Here is a 25,423-nt window from a genome sequence, read left to right as displayed (position 1 = left end):
AATACCATTCCCCATTCCCATTTGAGCCCCCATGGGGCTCAATGGGAATGGGGAAGGAGCTAATAACGGTACCGCAGTTTGCAGTACCGTTATTAGCTCTGAAGTCCCTCAGCGGGTCCCGTCCTTAACGCCTGGTCAGACCAGGCGTGAAGGACGGGACCCGCTGAGGGACCTAGTAGTAGGGCGGTAAGGGATTACCGGCACTGGTGACCTTACCGGTGCCGGTAATCCCTTAGCGCCTACCATGTAATGAGGCCCAATGTCTTTTGAACGGTAGATAAAGCATCTTACAAGTCAGAGGGCCTTTTAAGGAAGGCCAGGGGGAAAGAACAACTACATACACTTGTATTTCTTGTTCTGGGATTTTAACAGTATTGTACCAGGCTTCTAGGAGCTCCCAGAGACAGAGATTGAGCATTGGGTTTGTGAGATGGTCGAATGGGTCCAAAAGGAGGCGCTGTTCAAGCTGCAATGACACATGGTATTTAGAAGCTTTTAACAAACGGGTGATGTAGCACAGAAGCAGCTCAAGGTGGGAAGCCAGTGTCAGGTGTGTTCTTTGCCTTCAGGGTTGCTGTCTAAAATCTCTAGCTGCTGGATAAATACTTTCTTGGAGAGCGCTTGTATTATTCTGTCAACTCCATTGCACAGGCTCCTTGGTTAGAGTGGTTTCAGCTGCAGTAGGCCTGGTCCAGCCAGCAGGTCACCCCAAATGTTCATCAGAAGTGGTTCAGCATGAAAACTTGCCCTTTTCTTGTGGGTCTCTGTCTTCACCCATGAGGTAGGGGGATTTGGAGCAGCCAATACTCCCAACAGTGTTCCACATCAATAATCCCTCTTCAGTGGTCCAAAGATTCATCCACCAAGGGGATGGGTTAACTCCCTTAAAGAGGCATCCTGCAACAGCTGATTGGTTCCCTTCTAGCTATATGGGAGGAAGCACATGCAATGTGGTAGCCTGAGAAATACCAAGATAGTGCAAGACACTCCAATCCCACCCTCTTTCTGCCTGCTCTGTTTAAAAAAAAATACCCCAGTAATTAACACGCTGGTGATCGCTGCCCATTGTACTTGAAGAGCTTGCCTTTGAAGAACTGGTTCCTCACTAATCCTCTGGTTGGATTTCATGTCCTGTAAAGAAGCACAAATCTTCTCAGAGAGATCAAAATGGACTTCCATAGGGTGGGCCCACAGGTTTTCTTTGTGTACTACACAGCCCTCAGTCCACTGACTCTAACATTTGAATTACTCTAGGAACCAGGATGCCAATAAAAGTGACATAAAAGGGTTTTCAACACGTATGCATCTTTCCATTGGCCACTATATTGAAAACCATACATGACTTTATATACCTATTAAAATTGCTGCCATACCTGTAGGAGTTAGAGGTATGTAATTTTAAAACATCTTATTAGCTTGTAAATGTACTGTCCTTTTCATTGACAAAAATGTCAGGTAAAAGTTACAATAACTTGAGTTCTATACATGCTAACTCTAAATCCTTTGGCGGATATCTTACTCAAAAGCATAGCAGATTTGGAAACACCGAATCAGGGTTACACATGTTTGTAAACAAAATCAGATTGGCACTTTCTAAAAGTGAAGACACATTGCAGCTCACATTTTGTTGGTATGCCAATTACTCATGCCCTGCAGCAGGTATTCAGATAGGTCTTATATGATTATATTGGGAAATTCTGTTTGAAAGTATGTACAATACTTTTTAGCACTGCTGCATCCTGTTCCTCCATCCCTTCTGCATCACACCCCTACTCTGACCCCTGATTGGGCGTGCTGACATGGGGCCTCATTCCGAGATTGGAGGTAGTCATGGTGTTATTTGCGCCATGACTGCCTCCAATAACGGTACCGGCACCGTTCCCATTCAATGGGGACTTACCGGTGTAATCGGACCTTTGTGGGACTGGTAAGTCCCCATTGAAAAAACCATTCCCCAAAAAACCATAGGGCTCAATGGGAATGGGGAAGTAGCTAATAACGGTACCACAATTTGCAGTACCGTTATTAGCTCTGAAGTCCCTTAACAGGTCCAGTCCTTTACACCAGGTCAGACGGGGCGTTAAAGAAGGGACCCGCTAAGGGACCTCGTAGTAGGGCAGTAAGGGATTACCGGCACCGGTCTCCATACCGGTGCCCGGTATCCCTTACCGCCCTACTCGGAATGAGTCCCATTGTGTTTAACTCTAGTAGAGTGTCACTTTGCTGGCACTCAGCACATCTTTTCACTATCTTGATTGTGCTTTGAGGTGAGTGTGTTTCTTCCATCTACCATCTCACACTCCATCCCCTGCTAAGGTTTCTCCTCTGCCTCTTGACTGAATGTCTGGTTCCTTCAGATTCTTACAGGGTACCAGGCTCTCTCCGACTTGTCTACCGCTGCACTTGGTTTACTCTGAAAACCCCTCCAGCTTCACTTGACCTTCTGTGCTCCCTCTCCCTGCACTAGCATGGCTGGGCCTATCCCCCTGAGCCGTTCCAACACTGTTCCGCGCACTTAGCATGTGTACCTACTGCCCCTGCACACTCTTCTGCCTGGCCTTTGTCCACCTGGCCTCCCCTTGCCAGCGGTAAACCCTCTGGCACTTCACCCCTTCCCTTCTCCAATGCACTTCTGTTTACTGCACTTGCACAATTCCGAATGTCACAAGGCCTAGTAGGACCGTTTTTGTTTGTCATTCCTGACCCCCGTCTTGTTGTCTTTGAAACACCTTGTTTATTGTGGCAGTATAAAAACCCAATAAATTAAATAAAATAAATAGGAAAATAATGTGGGATATATTGACAAACTCAACAGCAGTGAACCACATCGCATCACATCACCAAGCTGCATTTGCGCAAGAAACAGCAACATGGCAGCACTGGCTACTGTGCGCACCAGGACTTTTGCATTTTAAAATAAATAAATAAATATTACATTTTATCAACTAGCCTGGTTCATGGTCCATTGTGACCTGGGGTATTTGAAAAGGGGGTGTGATATGAGTGGTGTATCATCTCAATATTGAATCTAACATAAAGCATAAGCATTTCAATTGGGCGCTGCATACTGGGCCGAGACTAAGGTGTGCCTCGCCTGATTGAAATCCTATGCTACGACTGGCAGGCCCATCTAGGTAAAAACCCAGCAACACCAGTTTGTAAATCACAGACCACTGTCTGAAAGTGAAACTGTTGAGCAGATCTAACTTTCATGGCAGAATCAATTACTAGAGCTCCTACACAAGCTCCAATAATACATCTGTTGTTATAGCAAATAGTAAGGGAGACATCTGGAATGAGGAGCTATATACGAACACACATTATTGTTATTATTATTTTAATTTAGTTCCGTGTGCATATCAAATGAAAGCTGTAGCATGCATTTAGAAAAGTCATGCACATGTGTGTTACCCTAGATCTGATGTCATACTGTATGCTAGTATCACACAGGTTTCCAAAATCAAATCAAATTACCTGTGGTACAGTATTTGTGAATGATGAATTTTGGCAACTTATCATGGAGTAGTTTATCTTATAGGTGACGTTGCCTTTTATTTCAGGTGTAGCTTTAACTCTATTAGGTCATTAGTAAAGTATGAAACCTGTCCATGCATCCATTTGTACAAAAAAAGTCAGTGAATGTCTCAATAAACATGGAAAATGAAACACATTGCTCTGATGAATTATCTCTTGGATCTCTGTGCACCTGTAAATATATACCTGAAATGGATGAAAAGGTTATATCCACCGGAAAGATATTTCTGATACACGGCTCCATTACACAGTCCGGCAAGCAGATATGACCATGTGTTCATGCTTGCTAGCTTGGACTGGCTCTAGAACCACAAACTGCATGATTTATCCCTTACCACTGTATTTCCTAATAGGATGTGCACTGCACCTCGAATGTGTGCTATCCCTAAAACCACGTGTGCCTAGTGTGGAGTGATAAACGTCCTGCTAGAGTTTGAATGCACACCTCATTACAGCAAGGCACTCATGGCCTGGGAGCGAATGCAGATAACTGAGTGGTCGACTAAGGTAAGACAATGCAATGGTTACTCAGAAGAAGGCTACCGGCCAAGAGGCAAACACAGCACAGCCATTCCAGGATTCCTGTTTCCAGTAGCATTTACAGGCTTGAGGCTAGAGGGAGGGAGTGACTGGGATGCGACTGTGACAGGTGACAATGTCTACATTGCTAAATGTGGACATGGCAAGAGGTCTGATTCATGGAATTATTTGCGCCGAAAAAGAGAGATTTGTGCGCCATTCTGCCCGCAAATCCCTGTTTAACAAATGGGGATTTGCAGCCAGAATGGCGCACAAATCCCTGTTTTTGGGCACAGAAATTCCATGAATCAGCTAGCATACCTTTTAATAGTCATGTGGTAGTTGGAATATCTATCACTGGGCATGTGATGACTGTCCACATCTCTTACTGGAATTGTAGGCTGTGTCAAAACCAGTAACTGAACACAATGCACAAAGGCCACCTGTGCTACTTGGCATGTTGGAAAGGGCCATTCTTATTATCATTCTGGCTCCAGCTGGATGCAATCAGAGTTTGTAACATTTGTGTTTGTATGTCCATTCCTTAACCCCTTAAGTGCAAAGGATGAGTATGCCCGTCATTTTTGCATAGACTTGATTAAAGCTCAGCAGTTATTAAAATATTCAGTTAATTGATTTACTTCTTTTTAATATCAAAAAAATAAATATTGTTCTGGTACTTGTTTGACAGTCTTTGGTTTATGTATGTCATGAAGGGCAGGCACTATTAGAAATGAAAGAAGGATCTCAACTTTCGGCAGAATCTGCAAATGAAGACATGTTGGTGAATGTTACGCCATGGAGCAGCGGCTAACTTTAACACTTTGCATATTTTATACTGATGAATGTCTTCATTTGTTATAGTAGCTGGCATTTCAAGATATAGAAAGCATTGCACTTTGTGTTTTGTTGCCATGTTTAGGTGAAGAAGGAAGCTTAGAAACCCAGTTCTTGATTAGTTAGACCTCTACGCAACAATGCATTCATCCCGCTTGAGGGTATGAAGTTACCAATTGTTGAATGAACAATGTACACGTTTAAATAAATGACGGCTCCTGGCTTTAAATACAACTGCACGTTTCTACAAGTTGGTTGCAAATATACAGACTGGTCAAAAGTGAATTGCACACTGACACGAGTGCACAGCACCCAAGACGTATGTTTGGAAGAAATAAAACATAACATAACTATTTCTCTGACTGTAATAACCTTCCACATCTGTCATTTGAATGTGAGTGGTAGACACACCTATTTTTGTGATGGCTTTACTTGACTCTGGGTATTTTAGCACTGATCGTAGCTGGCCAATGGGGAACATGTTATATATGGAAATGGTAATTAGACAACTGCCAAGTCCTTTCATTGAATGTACCCAGGCCGGCTACTTAGTATGTGGGAATTGCGAATGCTTGCTTCTAAGCATGCGCGTGCAGCCTGGGAATATGAATATCGGTGCATGAGTGAACTGGTGATACCCACGTATGGCCATGTGGGAATTTTGCGGCCCACACACACTACTATGTGTTTATTATATCAGAAATAATTCTGTGACTCTGCGCCAATTGATTTTGGAAAGTTGCATTGTTTTTATCGGGTCAAGAAATTTAATCACAACGCCCTGTATGACACGTGTTTCGGCTCAATAGAGCCTTTCTCAAATCTGGGCGACTCTGGTGTATTCTAAGTACATTGATCACATGTTTTGACATTAGATATTTGGTTCAGGATTCAAATGCAACAACGTTTTTTTAGACTTATTTGGCATTTTGACACTACACCAACAGGTTTAAACAAAGATACTGAAATGGTGTTGTTTCTATGAGTGTGCAATATGAATGTATAGATATATGTGATAGACCAGATTTAACAAATGTTGATGTGAAAATGATGGAAATGACCAAGGTAGATGGCTAATCAGGTAGCAAATAACTTTGGTACCGTATACAAATCATCTAAAATCAATTGGCGCAGAGTCACAGAGTTATTTCTGATATAATGCAATTTTAACGGTATAGGCTATATACCGGCAACTCTGAGGAATTGCGACATCATGAGTACATTATAATATTTGAATTTCTGAATTAAGACCTGTAATAACGAAAAGGAATACTAAGGAGTCACCCATGAGACCAGCTGTAAACAGTAAAAGCCAAATACGTACTTTATACTATGTGTTTATGTACCCACCATGGCCACACACGCTACTATTGTTGTATGTATCCATTAGCGTTTTATACTGCACTACTTTGTCGTTCAAAATAGCTGTGGAGTGTCAGGAGAGAAAGACGGTGAGGAGGTTGAGGGATACAATGGTGAAATTGGGTAGGGCACCTCAAGAATGGGATAGGCTGAATCTAGGGCTGAAGGACATAGAACAAAGATTGCAAATAGTTATTGGGGAGTCATGATTCTATGTTCACTGGGGGCTAAAGCCCAAGTCATTGCGTGTGGGTCAAGGCTTATTAAAAAAAAAAAAACATGGGCATCAAGTCCTCTCTGAGCATTAAGTGGCCTTTATGCAGTTCTGCCGCAGGTAGTAGATTCTTCCATGTGTTACGTGTGAGTACAGCTGGCCTTCTGCAAAATAGCAGCCCTGTTGTGCATGTTGTTGGCTAAAGTTTGCTGGAGGTGGATGACCTGAGGATTGGGTGAGGCTATTACCTTTCGGGACTCTACACAGTTATGTATTTATGAACTTTCTCCAAATATGCACAGCTGCTAATTAAAAGGTAGTCAAAAATCCCTCTTTTCATGATTGGTAGCCAGTGAACAATCCTCAGTGCTGGATTGACATGATCATGTCTCCCTGGGATTGCAACATACGTTCTTCCCAGTTCTGCATCACTGGTAATTGCTGTATTTCTATGCCAGGCACGCATAGATTGATGAAAGTGTCATTAAAGTCTATCGCCATGTCCAATTATGCAAGGATTCCTTATGAGAGCTGCTTGTACTAGAGGATGTCAGGACTGGCAATTCCTTTAAATCATATGGATGCTGGCAATATATGTAATTGGAACAGTAGCAACTGGGAATATAGATAAACAGCCATTATTGCAAATAGCCATATCAATAATTTGACATTATAGTAACTGGCCATACTTCTTTTTGTCAACATAAAAACTGGTCATCATAGCTACTTCTGGGCATGTAAGAATATGCCATACATGCAACTGAGCACGTGGGAAATGATAGTAATGATGTGTTATTCATACAGGACGTCCACTACAATCACTTTATATACGACATATTTACACACAATATCACCCAATCATAGTTGGTACACATTTATTGACCTCGGAAGGATGAAAGCCTGAGTTGGCCTTGCTGGGTTTCGAACATGAAACCACACACACACACACACACACACACACACACACACACACACACACACACACACCCCCACCAGAGCGAGCACTCAACCCGCTGATCTATCTTACCAGCATGTAACTGAGCATGTGGCCATGTGAAATGTGTTAATACTTCTTATACAACATATGAAACTATCAGTACTTGCCACTAAGCAAGTGATGTGGAAATGTGCAGTGTGTGTCTTTAATGACATTGCATGCATTAGAAAAATAATGTATATATGTACGTATAACCAGTCTCATAGATTTGCAGGGATTGAACAACAAATTGGCCTGTATAACCCACAGTTCATATAAAAAAAAAAAAATCTTGAATAGGGTGTTCAAAGTGGAACAGGAAGGAGATTAGCTTCTTCCCTTGATTCCCACGAAAATAATTTCAATTTTAAAAACAAGTCAAACCAAAAAGATGTTTTTGTATCTGGGTGTAATCTAGGAACCAATAGTGGGCCACCAAAAGTGTCCAACATTTTAGAGTTGAAATAGTCAGAGGAAGTCAAACTTTAAGCCAATACTATTATTATCTGATGCCAAGAATTGCAGAAGGTTTTTGATATTTAGTTTGTAAGAATGGTTTTGTCTTTATGCATCTGACAATGACAATGTGTTGGTATATGTGGATGTTTGTGTGTATTGTGAATGTAAACACTAATTACATTTTAAGCAGAAAGGTTATGTTTCTTCGCTGCAGAGATCTGTCTGTAAATATTGTGGGTGACTTTCCAGCATTGAAATGTATGGGACCACCTTTAATTCCTTCATTTTCTTAATTAGAATAAAACAGTATATCATGATTAAAAACAGCCTGTTGATTGTTATAGATAGTCGTATGGGATTGTGATAGCAGATGGTATCAGATCAGGAATATTTGTCCTTAAAAAGAAACACATGTCAGAAGTGTGCATATATTCCTGAAGAGTATTCATAACAGCATATACCAGATTGATGCAACCACGTGAAAGGCCTTTTTAAGAATACTAGTGGATTCGTTTTGGGAACTTCAAAATAAAAATCTAACCCTAATTTTTATAATGATGTTATCTGTTAAAACAGTTGTGTAAATGCATGTACCTTTCATTACATTATATTTAATCATGTTGGTTCTTATATGGAATGGTTCTTTAGAAGAGAGGATGTTGGGGTGGGACAGTAGAAGGGAAGTAATTTGCTGTTGCTAAAGTGTTGATGTGAAGCAGCACCCAAAATCCATGTTGGGTATGTGGGTAAGAATCCAGGTATTGCCAAAAATCTTTGAAAATTGATGCACTGGTCACAGTATAGAATGAAGGTCAAGGAAAGTTTGGTGTCTGTGGTTGTAAATGGATGCTATATTTACACCAAGATTCATGATGTCCCTGTAGTGTGCTAGTGTAGAGGAACAGGCGTTGGTTGGGGTTGAAGGCTAAGAGTTGTACGTAAGTGTTGGGTGTGAAGGCATCATGAAGTAGACACAGAAAACAGATTCATGTTTGGTTCTCAAGTATATTATTAAATTAATATGCAGGATGGAGTAAGGGTTAACTGCCCTTATGCTATGGTGGGATTTCCCTACCTAAATAAAACTAAGGATAGTCTGTGTCACGAAGTCTACATCAAACATTAGTCTGTGTTCAAAACCTGAACTTGCCCTCACAACTAACTGTATACAATGTGCAGGGATGTCAGCATCAACATGAATAGTGTTCAAAATAAAGTTCTGAGCTTATTCCAGCTCTTGGATTGTAATCAGCTTTCTCTTCCCCAAGTTCAAACAGTTCTCAAAGTATCTCTGTTCCCTTCCCCAAGAGTTCAAATCTTCCAGCTTTAAAAAAATTAAAAAAACAACACAGTTCCCTGTGACACTTCCCAACTCTTTGGATGTCTCTAATTCTTTAGCTCAAAATCACCCAGCAGGTTATTGACAAACCTAGGCTTCTTTATGGATGCTTTCATCGATTTCTTCCACACAGGGCAGTCGGTCTAGGCGCAGTTGTCGGATCACATGGTCCACCCATTGAGGGTCACACAACCGATTCCCCTTCTTAGCAGATTTCCATCACCAATCAGCCACTGCATCCTTGTGACAGTGTTGTTGAGTTGATTCCCCAGTGGCACACTATTTTGACACTGTGGTGTGGGTTGGTTAAGAACCATGCACTTGGTTCCACTTTTCTATATTCTTCTGCCTCTTGCAAGCATAGGTTTCATTTTTAACCTGTAATCTCTTGGACTTAGCTTTGCCCAATACTTGGCTTCTTATCGCATATCCTTCTTGGTGTGCTTTGACTTTGTCAATACTTGTATTTCATCCAATACCTTCTGTGATATCTGCAACATGCCCCATCTTTCTTTCACTCCATTCATGACTGCTCAACACTTGTCTTTATTCTGTTTGGCATTCAAAAAGTGCGTAGTATAACTTTCCGTTCATTCAGTATTCAAAAAGTACTTCAAATAGCATCCAATTCATTCGGTCTCCAAAACAACATTTCCGCCTGCCAGCCCGGTGGTTCCCATTCACTCACTGATCGGAGTTTACGGCATCGCAAGATCTCTGCATTACGGGATCCCGCCTGCTATAGCGTGTCGGAGCTCCTCTACAATCGGCTTTCTGTGGTGTTGCTCCCCAGCAATGCTCTGCCTGCATCTCAGGACTTCTGTGACCGTTTCGCTCAGTCACACCGTTCTTCCACACACAATCTGTTACCGACCTCCAGCTTTCCTCAGTGTTGCTACCTGCTGCATACACTCTGCATTGGTCACGCCCCTCACCAAGCCACTACTCAGGAGTTTCTTCCCCAGCTCCTGCCTCAACCTCCTTGTCTCGCACTGCCTCCACAGCTTACTCCATTCACAAACAGCAGTCAGGTTTTAAATTGCCCACCACCATCATAACTTCAGAAAAGACTAGACCACTCATCATCAAAACTGCAGATCGGTCTCTCTCGTGCTGTCCTCCACGTCCCAGTAAGCAGCTGAGGCTGATAAATGTCTGGAAGAAAAGGGGAAGGTCTGACAACAGCCTACAAAGGCTTGAGGGATATAGTATTCAGTAGAAAAGGAAAGGGAGTTTAACATGTTCCACCTAAAGACATCCTCTCCCCACTTCGCAAGTTCCTTGCACCCAGGTGATCCTCCCTCGCATATCCACCCCCAGGGTCGGTATCCAAAAGCGATGGCCTTTCACTGGGCACCTGAGAGGAAGATCCTGGGGAAGAAGAAGTGACAACACCCTCAGGTTCCTCCCAGGGGTCATCAGTCTTGGGTGGATATAAGGCCAGGATAGGAGGTATTTTTAGAAATACTATGCTGCATACTACATATGGAATTCTGGTACTTGTAAAATGGTCACAAACATGAAATACATAACATAGTAGATAGCTTTTCTTTTATTGCATTTACCAATGCAAATCCTGTGCTATTTGAGTGAATAAGTTCAAAGGTAAGAACACAAAACACCATTAGTGTTACATATTTGCCACAAATTAGAAAGGTGGTGAAGTTATATGTCTTGCGTACTTAATACAGTATACGTCTCAAACAAACACTTATTGCAAACTCATTCTGGTATTTAATTATTGCTGTTGTGAATATCCCTCCTTTCACCTAAATGCAATGGATTAGCTTGCCTATTTTAAAGGTTACCTCTAATTAGATTTTGTCATCAAAATGTGAGAATCAGTTTAATTAAAGTTAATACGCTGGTTCACTTCTTATTAAAAAGCCAGCCGCAATAAGATCAAGGCTTTTAATTAAAGTAGAAACCTTGTTTTCTACCTCGAAACCATGATAATGTATTCAGTTGCAAAATATACTCCTGAAGAAAACAAAACGTTCTAATGTCACATTAATGTATATTAAAACAAACTTTAGATGTATGTTAAAACACTTGCCCTAAAACATAAATGAATTAACCACGCAGACCCACAATAGCTAACACAAATAATTATCAGATCATCCTCAACCAGACCAACCAGAACTCCATATGCCAACCTACTCAAAGTGCCCAAAATCAAACAACAAGCCAGAGCTGGGTAAGGGCTATTGTCTGGCAGAGGGCCTCCCAGGACTCCCCGCCCCCTTGTTATTTGGCTCCAGCTTCCCATTCATCCCTGCCATTCAATCGAACTCTGTGGCACCTCACCTAAGAGGAGTAACATCCCACCTAGCTTTCTGTAAAGCGATCAAAACTTTGATATTTCTATGAACATGCAGGCTGTTTAGCTGTTGTACTTCATTTGTCATATAAAGCACCATATGTCTATACCTAACTCCACGTAAATGTGTTTCATGTAACACTTTTTGGTCGATCCTTGTAACTAAGTCATCTTCTTGTAACAGCACCTTGATGCCTGGGGGTTGTTTGTGCACTTTATAAATGTAAAAAATAAAAGTAAAAATAAAATAAATATATAAACAGGATGAAACTGTGGTAATTCTTCAGCAGTTAGGCAATGATTATGCACAAAATCAGACAGCCAGAGATGAACACCATAACTCAAATACATGTACATACCAGCATTGAGAGTAATTTACAGAACCAGCTTGTACAACACATTATTCTAGAAAGAATGATGATCACTGTTAATATATGACAAAGTTAGCAGAAACTTCATTTGCTAACGTAATATATGATAGGTTATTTATAACGCGCTTAATACCCAGAGGTTTCTAAGCGCGGACCCGGGGATCGAACCTGTGTTGCTCTGTATTGTCTTGCTTCCAAGGCGAGCATGTTGCCGCTGAGCTATCCTCCCGAGACCATTTGATGTTGATCTGGACTGGGAAAGCCTGAGGATGTGATGACACACAGAAACACACACGAGACAAAATGCTCATAGCAGTGGGCATGTGGGGTGAGGAAAGAAGAGAGACATAGAGGAACTTTGGGTAGACATTGTTGTGTCCCAACATTGCAAAATCGTGGCAGTGGTGGTGACCCCTATAAATGAAATACATCCGATTAGGCTAAATGATGAAATGTCGGCCATTAATATCTATTTCTTTCCACCAAATGGTCATAGTATGTTCAGTCACTATTCGTATCAACTCTGGCCCTCCATTTGAAAATGGCTAAGGACATTTTGCCACACGTGGTACAGAATGCACATGTTAGCTGAATTTGTTTAAAAAAGTTGAATTGGAATTTTCATTGTTTGTACATTGAGCTCAGTTTATACAAATGAATAAATAATACATTTTTGAGGATGACAGTTGAGTGTCTGTGCAAATATACACAATATAAAAAGTGTTATCGAATGCAAAACCAAAGTTGAACTTTTGAAAGAACAACAGGTAAAACCAGGTTTAACAAGGCACTGGTTTTGAAATGGTTCCTTTCTGGGAATCCTGTGCATTGCAATGCAAACCTAGTTCCCTCTACTAGAATGTATGACTTTCCTGGGAATGTTCCTTTTGTCCCTAACAATGGATGAAGGGTAAGCATTCCTTTCCTAGCGGAAGGGAGTATACCCTGCTTCAGAATGTGGATTAATTAACTTTATTAATAAACCCAATTTAACTACTGCCAACATTGTTGTAGATGTACAAATAAACAAAGGAAATGTACTCACGCAGTTCAATATGAATAAGCAATGACACAAACCATCTGTTGCATGCAGTTCAAATGATGACCTCTAATGGAAAGTGTTGGCTCTAAAACCAAGTTTAGTTTGTGTTGTGTCAGCCATGCTTTTTAAACACAGGGCATTAAACAAATTAGGGCCTAAAAGATTGGTGTGTGTTGCACCTTCTTTATATAATCTGCCTGCAGCCAACGTAGAGAAAGCCTTAGCAGAAGCCGGCAATTGTCCATTCAAAATCAGAACTTGTCACTTATGCTGGCTGGTTATGCAATGTAGTGCAACTACTGCATGGAATGTTGCTACAGAAAATGATCTGGTTTTCAAACATGACAAACAGTTAAACGATGACCTGGGGAGACACAAAAAAGGCAAGTAATGTTCTTGGAAATACATATATATAACAGGATGGTGGTCGCCGCCCCAAAGGAAATGTGAAAAATTAATTGTTAATAACTTTTGACTAGTGCAATGGATTTGGTCGAAATTGTGAAGACACTTAGGTATACCCCCTCATTCTCCCGGCCCCAATTGCACATTTTAGGAATGCACATTTTGGGAAAAAACGATGAAGTAGTAGCCTAGTCCCCATTCATTTTCCAATAGAGAAAAAATGTAAATGTTTTCCAGACGGCACAGCCAAAACCACTAGACTGATTTGGACCAGGTGTGAAACAACTTGGGGATGAAGCATTGAATGAGGGCCCATTTGTGGTTTGGGGTTATTTTGACCAGTAGTTTTAAAAAAATATATATTGATGGAGAAGATGGTACCCTCTTTTCCAAAATATATAGCTATATCTCTGGTAAATTGCCAGGAAAATCAATGTTTATAAATGCAACATTTGCCATCTTTTTTTCCCTCGATGCGAGGGATAGCCGCGGCTATAACAGAGGCTATCGGAAACTGAAATGCAGAAATAAGTCATTTTCAGGTCAGAAAACATGCAAATGCCCTCAGGCTTGAGGTGGTAGGGGAAGGTGAGTGGCCAGAGGGCACCAAGTGAAGTTGGGAGTAAAAGGGGTTCTACGGACTGAGTTTGAATACAAAGCTCTTATGTGGCCTTGGCTATCGGATAGAATAGCCACGGAAAACTGACATTTTAGCGAAAACTGTGTCACAGAAACAACGAGTGCTGTGGGGCATTGGGAGAGGTCAGGGGGGGTCAGGAGGCCGTTATGCGTGTGGGGGGAGTAGGGTAGGATTTTGGGGTTTTGATGTTTTTCCCCGATAACCACAGGTATAATGACTACAGATAACCAAGGGTATCTGTAGTCCTGTACCCACAGCTATGGAAAACAAGTTTATTAAAGAACAAATATTTTCACAGCTAAAGTGATGTTTGGCGTGAAAACTCACTAGCCATGTATTACACAACAGGCATCCTGGACTCCAATCCATGCAGTAACTGGAGCCGACCCAGCTAAGCTTCAAAGTGAGTCAGGGCCAGCCCCCTTAGGCAATATTGCTTAATAAATGAGCACAAGTTATAAGGCCACTTAGAGCAACATGGCCTGAGGGGGCCGGCCTTCTCCTCACTTTGGAGGTAAGCAGGGTCGGTCCTAGTTACTGCATGGATGGGAGTCCCAGATGCCTATTGTGCACTGTAGCTGTTCAGGCAATATTTCACTACAGATTGCTGTGTCTAAAAGGATGGCACCATTTATACTTTGCCAGCATATTTATTGGAACATTTCCTTTCTCAAGTTATTTGTCTGGTGTTCTTTATAATTATTTTAAATTCCAAAGCTATTTTTCTTGCACACTTTCTTCTAAGGGGAAGGTCAAATCAACTACATTTGTACATTTCACTTTAAGACATATGGTATATGTTTACTTACTGCCCGCATATCCATGGGTGCCAGCTTTTGATTTTCACTATGGGGGCAAAGGAACCAGGGCATGTTATTCTTGCAGCCTGTCATGTTTTCCCTTGTCCGTGCTGCTTAAATGCAGTAGTTGGTGTTGTGCGATGTATCACAACAGTCATGAAGAAATCAGCCATAAAACAAGGGGCTTGTAACACGCTGCTTGATCCTTGGCAAATCATGTAATCTCACTGTGCATTCAAAAAATAGTCCATAGGCGCCCCTCTGCAAGAATGAACCTGTTCTTTGGGAAAGTACCGACTCAAGAGTCCGCAGCCACACTTTAACTCACTGTACCTTTCACAGATGGAAAATAACTATTTGCATATCAGTCTTTGTCCCGCCCACAGTGGGGACACCTAGGGACTATTTTTTGATTGTTCAAGGGACTTAGGTTCAGTCACCCTAAGTTTCCTAGGGTTATCCAGATGTGGAATCCTTGCTCACTGTGCTCAGAGAGGCACAGCTCCACCTCACTGATGATGCCCAACAAGTCTGAAACACGTGTATAATACGTGCTGTTGGTACTTTTGTTCAGAAGGGAATTTCCATAGCATTTTGGTGGTGGACTGCCCATATGGGTGGGACAAAGACTGATATGCAAATGGATATTTCCCATCTGTGAAAGGTACAGTGAGCTAAAGTGTGGCTGCCTACTCTCGAGTGGGTACCTTCCCATAGCACAAGTCAATGGCCCATGTTTGTTCTCACAGAGGGGCACCTATGGACTATTTATTTGATTATTTAAGGGACACTAAGTTTCCTAGGGTCATCCAGACGTGGATCCTATGCTCACTGTGCTCAAAGAGACGCAGCTCCACCTCACTGATGAGGCCCAACAAGGCTGAAACACGTGTATGGAGTTGCTGTTGGTACACTTATTCCGAAGGAAATTGCCATAGCAATTTGGTGCTGGACTGCCCATGTGGGTAGAACAGAGACTCTAATGCAAATGTATATTTCCCATCTGTGAAAGGTACAGTGAGCTAAAGTGTGGTTGCGGACTCTAAAGTGGGTACCTTCCCAAAGAACTGGTCAATGGATCATGTTTGTTCTCACAGAGGGGCACCTATGTACTATTTTCTCACCACTGTACACTGCCTAGAAAATTGTTGAGTACTCAAAGCCTGCAATATTTTATACATAACAATATCAAAAGAGGTCAAATTCAGTCTGTGATTGATGAACGTCTTAAAGCTATGGGTTGCATTTATTTTAAGATATAGAGTGGGCCCGGCCGAAGGCAGTGTCCACTGGCCATGGCAAGTGGTCTGGCAGTGTTTTAAAATGGACAGTGGGCACTCTGAATGCTGTGCCCACTGGCCATGACTGATGACCATAGCTAGTGGTCTTGTAGTGTTTTAAAAGGGACAGTCGGCATGGCCAAAGGGCGTGCCCGCGGGCCATGGTTGAAGGCAATGGCTAGTGGTCTGGAAGTGTTTTAAAGTGGACAGTGGACATGGCTAAAGGCTGTGACCAGTGATCTGGTAGTGGTCTAAAATGGACAGTGTGTGACAAATCAACTTCCGTGGCACCAGTGGTCCAGGAATGAATATCAGATTCTAAACCATCAATCAGTCCCCCACCTCTAGTACACCAGAAGCTATCCAAACAGATTGGAACACAAGTCAATTATTAACCTATGTGTCCAATTTTGGTAATGTGGCTGAAACGGACAGGCTTATCTCTGCAAGGTCATGGATCGTTGGTTAGTTGCAACACAGCAAAAATACAATTATTACCCAATAATAAAAGGGACTGTCCAGTCAAGGTTGTATACAAATATCTACTTTATTATTATAACAGACAGTTGTAGCACACAGCAAAACACAACCCACCATGTAAAGGGACACAGAGGACCGACAGTTTCAAGATGGAAAGGGAAGCACTCTGGATACTGACAGGAGGGTAATCGGTTAAGCAATCAGACTTAGCTGTTCAAGGTTATTTGGTTTCAGCATCAAGGGAGCAAGGGGTCATAAATGTCACCAGGAGTCTACGGAGAATGACCAGTGGGACAGAACCACAATGTATCTGGTGCTTGAGATGTTCTTGATGCTCGACAGCATCGAGTCGGTTCCAGGACGCTTTTCCAGATTCTGCACCAGAGTTCAAGATTGGAGATAGCTGTGAGTATCAGGCGGCAGGCAGTTTGGCAAGCGAGGCTGGACGGATTGGCTTCAGGCTGGCTTACACAGCGGTGCTGGGTCAAGAATCGGTGTCTCTGTGCTGGATGGTGTATCTCAAATTCTGGTCAAGGCTTCTTGGATGGCTTGTGGTCAGTGGTCAGTGGTGCAGCCGGTCACGTTTGGAGGGCTTTCTGACTCAAAAATGTCCTTAAAAGATGAACACTGGTTCATACTTGAGTGACACTCCTCCTAGCTTTTTCACAGGGCCAGTGGCGTCTTTTCAAGGCGGACGGCCCAATGCTGAGGAGAGTGTTTGCAAGCAATGGCCATGTCCTTTGTTCAGAGTCTCTCTGGCACTTCCCACCTAGCAAGTTGGCTGGCAGAACCTAGCAAGGCATGCTTTGTGATGGTTGGGTACCATTTCTGGAGCAGCTGGATCGGTCCTCTGAGTCTGGTATCTCCCTCTGTTCCCTGGGAGATGTTTAGGGGAGTGATCTTGCTTCCCTCTTGAAAGTCCTGATGTTCCTTCACAAGCAGAAGATGTAAGGTAGACTGTACCTTCAGCCAGGGTTCAATGCTGGGTTCTTCTTTCCAGCTTTTGGTGAAGCCTTCAGGTGAACTAATAAGTGAGGGGTTCAGAAATATTTTAAAGCCAAATGGGCCACGCTCATAGATGCAGGGTAGGCCTACCTTAATGAACCATTCCTGGGTCCCCACCAAAAATATTCTGTTATGAGTGAGGTCAGAACCCAAGTGCTCTGCAACAGGAAAGATAAGGGGTGACAACATATACTCCTGAGCCCCACCCATCTTCCTGTCTGTTGTAGATAAAAGTGTCTCTCTGGTAAACTGAGCCCTCTGTGGCTCTTGATCAAAGTGTAGGTCTCCCTTGAAGTTTGTGATGAGAGCAGTCTTCCTTTCTCCGTTAAATCACATACTTCACCCTCCGAAAGGGGTCCACTCTGCAGGGTTGCCTACAGTACTAGTGGACCCAGACATGGCATTCAGTATCCTTCATACAGAGGGGTGGGAACTAGCTTCAAGTTGACACATTGCATATCAAAAAGGTGTTAGCCCCGCCTTCCTGTTGTCTGCCAAGCAACCAAGCCCTTTCACACGCTTGTCTTAATTATTCCTCATTAGTATGGACTGCTATCACCCAAACAAAACAATAGGGAGGCAGATCCATGGGGCCTTGATATTTTAATTAGGCTGCCCATAGGCGGAGGAAGGTGTGCCTTTCCAATTATTGATATGCTTTGATGTACCCCGTGGCTGTCACATTCCAGCTGAACATGACAGGGGGGACAGCTCTTGTAGGCTGTTTTCTCCCAGATTACACATGACAATAAGTTTCATGCGTTGAGAAGGGAAAATGTGTGTGGAAGGCCCTCACACATTTTCAGAGGTTGATCTCCCATCAGCCATTTTCATTTTTAAAAAATCAAAAAGCCCAGGCGAGCGCACATTCCCCATGTGGATGGTTGAATTCCTCACACAGTGGGCACGGTTCAAGCCGTGCCCTCTGGCCATGGGCGAAAGCCATGGCTAGTGGTATGGTATTGTTTTAAAATGGTCAGTGGGCGATGGCCATAGCTTGTGGTCTGGTAGTGTCCTAAAATATTCAGTGGAATGGCCGAAATACTCTAAGGAATCAACAAAAACTTGAAATTCAAGGAAAGAACTTTTGTTGCAGGGACATTAAGGTGAGAACTTAAAGCAACAAAACCCCTGAAATTCAGCTAAAGCCACTTTTTCTGTGTGTCCCCTTTTGAGCAGCCTATGTCCACAATGATGACAACACAGATGTTACATTTTAAATTGATGCTAAATATTAAATGTTAAAGATAATAGTACCACGCACTGTCACCAACGGAGTTGGTCCCCAGGCACTCAGGCTGATCTGTAAATGAGAAGACGGGTTGGGTTAGTAAGGTGAAGAGGGAGTAGAAGTGAGAGAAGTGATGTCCTGTTGGAAGCTTCAGTTCGGTTGACACTGTGCGCTGAGCTGTGGTGCGAGTATCGGATCTATGTCAGTGCTCGTGTGCTGTTGGTGCAGCTTATGTGCTGATTGTTTGTTTTTGTGGTGTGGTGAAGTGCGTGCGGCTTGCTGTGCAGAGATGGTTGTGTGGATTTTTATATGAGTTACGTGTGCAGAGATTTTGATCTTTTTGGTTAGATGACATGCCTGCTGACATCACTTATTACATCATCTAAGGCTAAGGCATCCCTGATGGAATCTCCAATTAGATTTCTACACTGACCGGCTATGGCCAGTGCCCAAGGCCTCCGGCCGTGCCCCTTGTATTTCTACACTGACCGGCTATGGCCAGTGCCCAAGGCCTTCGGCCATGCCCCTTGTATTTCTATACTGACCGGCTACGGCCAGTGCCCAAGGCCTTCGGCCATGCCCCTTGTATTTCTACAATGACCGGCTATGGCCAGTGCCCACGGCCTTCGGCCGTGCCCCTTGTATTTCTACACTGAACGGCTTTGGCCAGTGCCCAAGGCCTTCGGCCGTGCCCCTTGTATTTTTTAACAAATTAAGGGATCACTAGCCATGGCTTTTGGTCATGGTCAGGGGCCACATCTGTCGTTGAGCAGACTATATATTTTCCAACAGTAAACCCGACAGTAGCCATGGCCTTTGGCCATGCCTACCGTATATTTGATCACATTAAGGAGCCACTGGCCATGGCCTTCATTATTGAATCCTTCCACTAAATTATGTTCATGTGTGTAATCTGGGAAGTGCTTGATTAAACTTCTGCCAGAATCCAGAATTTGTCTCTTACATCTATATCAGAATCAGGCCGTGCCATTCTTTTGCCTGCTCTTGGCAGTGGAACATGATTTTATTTCTCCCAACACTTTTTTTTAGAAAAGGTACATCTGTCCTTTATTCATTTCTAGCACCGGCTAGGGGCATCTGCCCGGCTTGCGATAGAAATAGTAAAATACCGTTTACTGTGTGGGTCCTAGAAAAAATATATTTTCTAGGTCTTGCTTGAGCCACCAGAAACGGAGTAAATACTCACACTTGCAAGGATAGGCACAGAATAAAAGTTACAAACACTATGGTCTGATTGGCAGAGCGTTGGAGCATGGGAGTGCATCATTAAACAACGCGTGCGTGAATCAGCCCCATAGAATATCCATGTTCTAGCAGTGCAGGCACTGGCTTAAAAAAATATGCTTCTGAAATTTGGGGGGCGCAATGTCCTGGTGTGCCCACTCTAGAAATGTTTGATTGTTTTCTCGCTACCTTTAAAATACATACTATTTGCAGAGTGAGTCACCCAAACTAGAACATGAAAAATGCATTTCTGTATTCGTCCACCAATCCATGTTTTTTCAATTGCTTCTTCAGGCGTGTCAGACAACCGGATCTCTCTGGAGATTTTAAAGGAATTCTGGAGCCCCAAGTGAGACCACCAAAATCCACTGCCCACCCTGATCTTTACAGAGTGATCCCTGAATCCCTGAATGTGTGTGCGTCACTGTGCTCTCAGTGCAGATGACAACATATATAAGACATATGTCGCCATTGGAATCTTTATTACTTGAAGTACATATTTGTGTGTGCTTCTCAAGCATTGCAAACCACCAACCTCTTGAAACAAACAGTGCTCCGGGCTGCGTGGCTGGAGGACACGCTGCAGCAGGTGTTTCAAATGCTGCGAAGAATCCCAGAGCCTTGAAGTGATAAAATGGGAGATTAGATTGTAACTCAGTGACTGAATCATCCCCGAGTGCCCGTGTGGAATATTAAAGCCCGGGCCACAGGGCTCTAATATGGAGCAAGGATGACACCTCCTCAGCTTGCAATAGAAACACAGAGCACACATAATTCAATTTTCTTGGAAATAGGAACCGATGCCACATGTGCAGCAGAACATTTCGAGATAAGCCGGCATTGTGACGCGGTTACTCAGCTGGAACGATTATTCACGGGTCTTCCGTTTTGATGAGAAGCCTATGTTTGAAATGGCTGACCACAGACGGCTTGATTCAACTTGATATAATGAATCTGGAATTTGTCCTGGGATATTCACACATCACTTTCCAAGGCGGTGGCGCGCAAGAATTCTAGCGCATGTCAGTTTTTGGCTTCCACAGTACATGCATCTGCTTGACCCAGATAGGAATGACGAGGCCTTCCCAAAGAACCCATTTGCCTTCCTGGTGTAGAAATATACACTACTGAGACTCCAGCTCTGTCTTTGTTCTTATGCTGATTATTTTAAAAGAGACAATGGGCCCGATTCATGGAATATTTGCACTGCTGAAAAGTGGCTTTGCACTGCTGACAAAAACCCTGATTCATGGAACCGTGCAAAGTGTAATTTTGCAGTGCAAAGTCGGGGAAAAGTCAGCGCATAGTCATTTTTGCAGTACAAAATGACTTTTCACGGACTGTGCATGGTCCCATGGATAAGGGTTTATATTGGCAGTGCAAAGTCACTTTTCAGCAGTGTAAATGGCAGTGGCAATTATTCCATGAATCGTTCCCAATAAGTTTTTGGTATTGGTTTTTGCATGTTTTGTTTGTTTGTTTGCATGGATTAATGTTGCTCGTTTTGATCCTGGTCTTACTGGGCATCTGCCAGCCTCTTTCTCTTTGAGTAATGGCTCTTAGGTAAATATTGCAGACACAGTCATTGCCACTATGTGCATGTCGTTCAAGAATCATGAGATGATTGTCCCGATTCACAAAGTCTCATTGAAAAACATTTTGTGAATCAGGCCCTCGGTCATTCCCACTGTGTGCACCTCCATTCAAGCATCAAGAGACAATGGGCCTGATTCACAAAGTCTCATTGAAAAACACGCTGTGAATCAGGCCCTTGGTCATTCCCACTGTGTGCACTACCATTCAAGCACCAAGAGACATGGGGCCTGATTCACACAGTGTCATTGAAAAACACTTTGTGAATCATCTCTGTATGGCAGATGTTTAAAACAAATTGCATTACATAAAAGAATAATTTTGTACATTCTTGCCGTAAACAGCCTAGTAGTTCATCATCAATTTATGAACTTTCTAGGTACTATGGAATGCCTGTTACTGTGGCATTCCAGAAAGACGAAAAACAGATCTGAACCGCTCCTTCTAAGGATCAAGGGATTAAAACCCATATGAGGAGGGTAAGCAACATTAACTCCTTCTTCTTGTGCACACTGAAGTGTTTTGAGAAGTAAAGAGACACTGATAGTGACACCAAACTGAGTCATGTATCTCTCTCTAGACCCCATACCCTATTATCTCTCCTCTCCAGGTAGGGTACCACATGGAAAATGCATGTTCTGCATGGAACCAATTATAAACAGCTTACAGAATTATGCTGTAGATGGCCCTGAAAAAAGTGGCTCATTCACACCTGAAACTGGTAGGCTTAACCCAACCTTTTTTTAAAAAAAGTGACCATTGAAATGGCGAAAGATCGGAAGTAGATCCTTTCAAGAATCACAGGAAGGACACAGACTGCATTTGTTATGAATATAACTCAGAGAGAGCCCATAATAAAGGAACTCTCTCTGTGATATATGGGGTTGTATGTTTGAAGGATAAAAATCTGTCAGCAATTTTCCTGACAGTATATGGGTTCAGTCTCGTGTATCTCTAAATATAAACACACGAACTGACAGTACTTTTATGTAAAGTAATTTGTTTCAAACATCTGCCAAACAAAGAAGCTGAATAAAAAACACATTTTCATTTGTAAGGCAGGCGACACATGCCTTAATGGTCATGGCATGTGCCTTTAAGAAAAACCTTAACAACCATTTCACAATGTGTATAGAATTTTAGTGATAGGGCAAGGTTTCTCTTTACTATCCCCTGACCCTAGATAAGCGGAGCAACCAGCGCTACCTAGGCAGAGAAACACATATGGGTTTAGTTTAGTGTAGTTGAAAGGCAAGATAGACTAGGGTGACATTTGGTGAAAATATTAAATGATGTATAAACTGACCTGAGACTTTGTTGTGTGATAGGACTTATATGACTCCGACATTCTTAAAAAAAATCGTCTAGGTTCGAAGTAGGAATAATGTAAGATCTTTAAAGATTCTGATAAGATATTAATGACAAAATGAACAAGAAAGGCATATCTGGGGAAGCCTGCGATACCTCGCAGTCGAGTGTCTATGGAATCCTGACCTCAGACAGCAGCCGTTTGAGGGAAGCCATTATCAGTGAGAAACAGGCTTGTTTGCGGACTCCGGCCACTAAAGGAGCAGCAGATTGAAGCCTGTTTTTATGGCTGTAAAGGTCTCTGAGCAATTCTGATTAACCGAGAACCTTGACCACTCATATAGAGCAACGGACAGGACAGATGAGAAGAACACATTTGCTGGGCTTAAAGACTGTAAGCGTTTCAGGAGCCTAATAAGCGCGGCATTGCTTGCCATGGTGGAACTCCAAAGAATGGGATAGGCCATCAAGATTTGACCTGATGGGTTTCCGTAAAATGTGCAAGTCAAAAAATCCAGTCTTTTTAGTGTTAAATGGCTGGCCATCCGGGCCTAATTCACCAAGATACAAAGCCCCATGTGGCCGACAAACTGAATGAAACATGCAGGTCAAATGTGCGCTACGTCATTGTACTGACGAATGGATACACCACAGCTGGCTTCAAACATGGAAAGCACATTTAAAATGAAACTACAGCATAACATAGTGTTATGATGTTATTGCCAATAGTGCAGCCTAGCACAGTGAAGCTGGATGGCATGGAATGTTATGCCCCTCCAGTTCCGATGAGGTCATACAGGCTGCAATGTACCTCAGTGTTCTAACTTTGCCAGTTAATCTTGTCTGTGTCACTGTAAGGAGCCCTTGTTGTTGCTGGGGGTCTTTTCCCTTATTAACCTAAATAAACACTGTTTAAATACATGCCAGTGCCCTTTGATGACTTCGCAACACATACATTACATGCCTACGGCTTTGCTGCTACCTGAGAATGCCATCAAGCATGCCGTTCATTCTAATCTGTTCCACGGGCATAGGCACAGTGTCCATGTTTGCCAGAAGCAACGCATTAAAATAAACAATACTTTCAAGAAAAACCCTATACAAAGGTTTAAACAAATATATCACACTAACATTTGCAGGTAGAATTTTAAGAGTCACTGGAGTGTTTTATATGACTATGTTTCCCATGTCAAATCTAACCGAAAGTACAGTCACATTGAATGGTTATGAACCCCAAATCTCTTTTTTTGCATTTCCTAGTCTCATGACACAATTCCAGGCTTGTAAGTAAAAACTGACATAGTAGTTTGAAAGATGCTAAAAGGTCAATCCTGAACATTACTTTTCTAAAATTTAAAACTGTAAATATCTATGCCAAACTTCAGGTCGGCTAACTAACAGCCATTGCTTAAGCAGACGAAGGCAATTCTGTTTGTTTTGTGAGCTCTATGAAAGGAAAATCTCATGAACTTTCTGCTTCCAGGGCACACATTGCTGTGCACTGTCACCATTCATCAACCTCAACACATTTAGACACCTGATAACAGGCACCAGTGACTCAGGCACCTACTACACCCTAATACACATGCCACCAACACGTACAGGTCAACATGGAACCTGTAATCCGGATCTGACATGGATTTTGATACAGCAGTGTGTGACCAGTTCTTGGGGTATCACGAGAGCTTCTCACTTTTAAGGGGGCCAGAATTTCAACATTTGCTGACATTTGTGGTTGGATGACAACCAAGTGGTCGAGCAATAGTGCACATTTGTCATTGGGTTTGTAACAGCCCATCTCACATTTGTTCTCAAAGTGCATTCACCTTTTAACACAATTTAGTCTTGACTGGGCCACGTCAATATTAGGTTGACTAATGGTAACTGATCATCACTGCGCTCACGGGGGTACGCTCTGCACAATATATGCAACACCGTGCGATAGCCAGCACAGCTAAAAAAACTTACATGTGAATGTATGTCCAGTCTTGACTCCATCTTCTAAATATTGACTCGGCCGGACAGGTGTTGACTGGTCAGCCACACTGTGCTCTCTGAATAGGATTCTATGCTTTCCCTGATCTCCTGCACCACCTCCGATGCCTTTTGTAATGAAGGTATTGTTAACAAATTAATTTGGTATAGGAGTCAATAGTATATGGTCCTCAAGGATGGAAAATAATGAAGTATGGAAGCTTCCTGTTTTCCAAAAGCTTGTCACAGTGACTAGATACAGCCACTCTAACAAACATGTAGCTTATCAGAGGCATTGCTGGGATGGGGGGCTGAGGGGAGTATAGCCCTGGGTCTAGGGGTTACAACCAAAAAGGTTCTCCAGCCCCTAGTCATGACCGTCCCAAAATTAGCATAGCCCCGGATCTTTTCCAGACCTAGCAACACCCCTGTAGCTTATATTGAGTAATACATTCAAATCTGTGTCAAATGTGTTACTCAAGTTGTGAC

The 25,423-nt window shown here is 42.6% G+C and overlaps 1 protein-coding gene across 5 annotated transcripts in view; it reads right to left on the bottom strand.

Moving 5' to 3' along the window:
- Positions 1 to 25,423, bottom strand: part of DCC (DCC netrin 1 receptor) — a 1,439,988-nt gene that overhangs the window by 885,084 nt on the left and 529,481 nt on the right. The window lies entirely within an intron of this gene.

This window comes from Ambystoma mexicanum, chromosome 6p, assembly GCF_040938575.1.
Source record: "Ambystoma mexicanum isolate Mex_15411 chromosome 6p, UKY_AmexF1_1, whole genome shotgun sequence".
Lineage (NCBI taxonomy): Eukaryota > Metazoa > Chordata > Amphibia > Caudata > Ambystomatidae > Ambystoma > Ambystoma mexicanum.
This window is presented reverse-complemented; position numbering and strand designations above follow the sequence as displayed.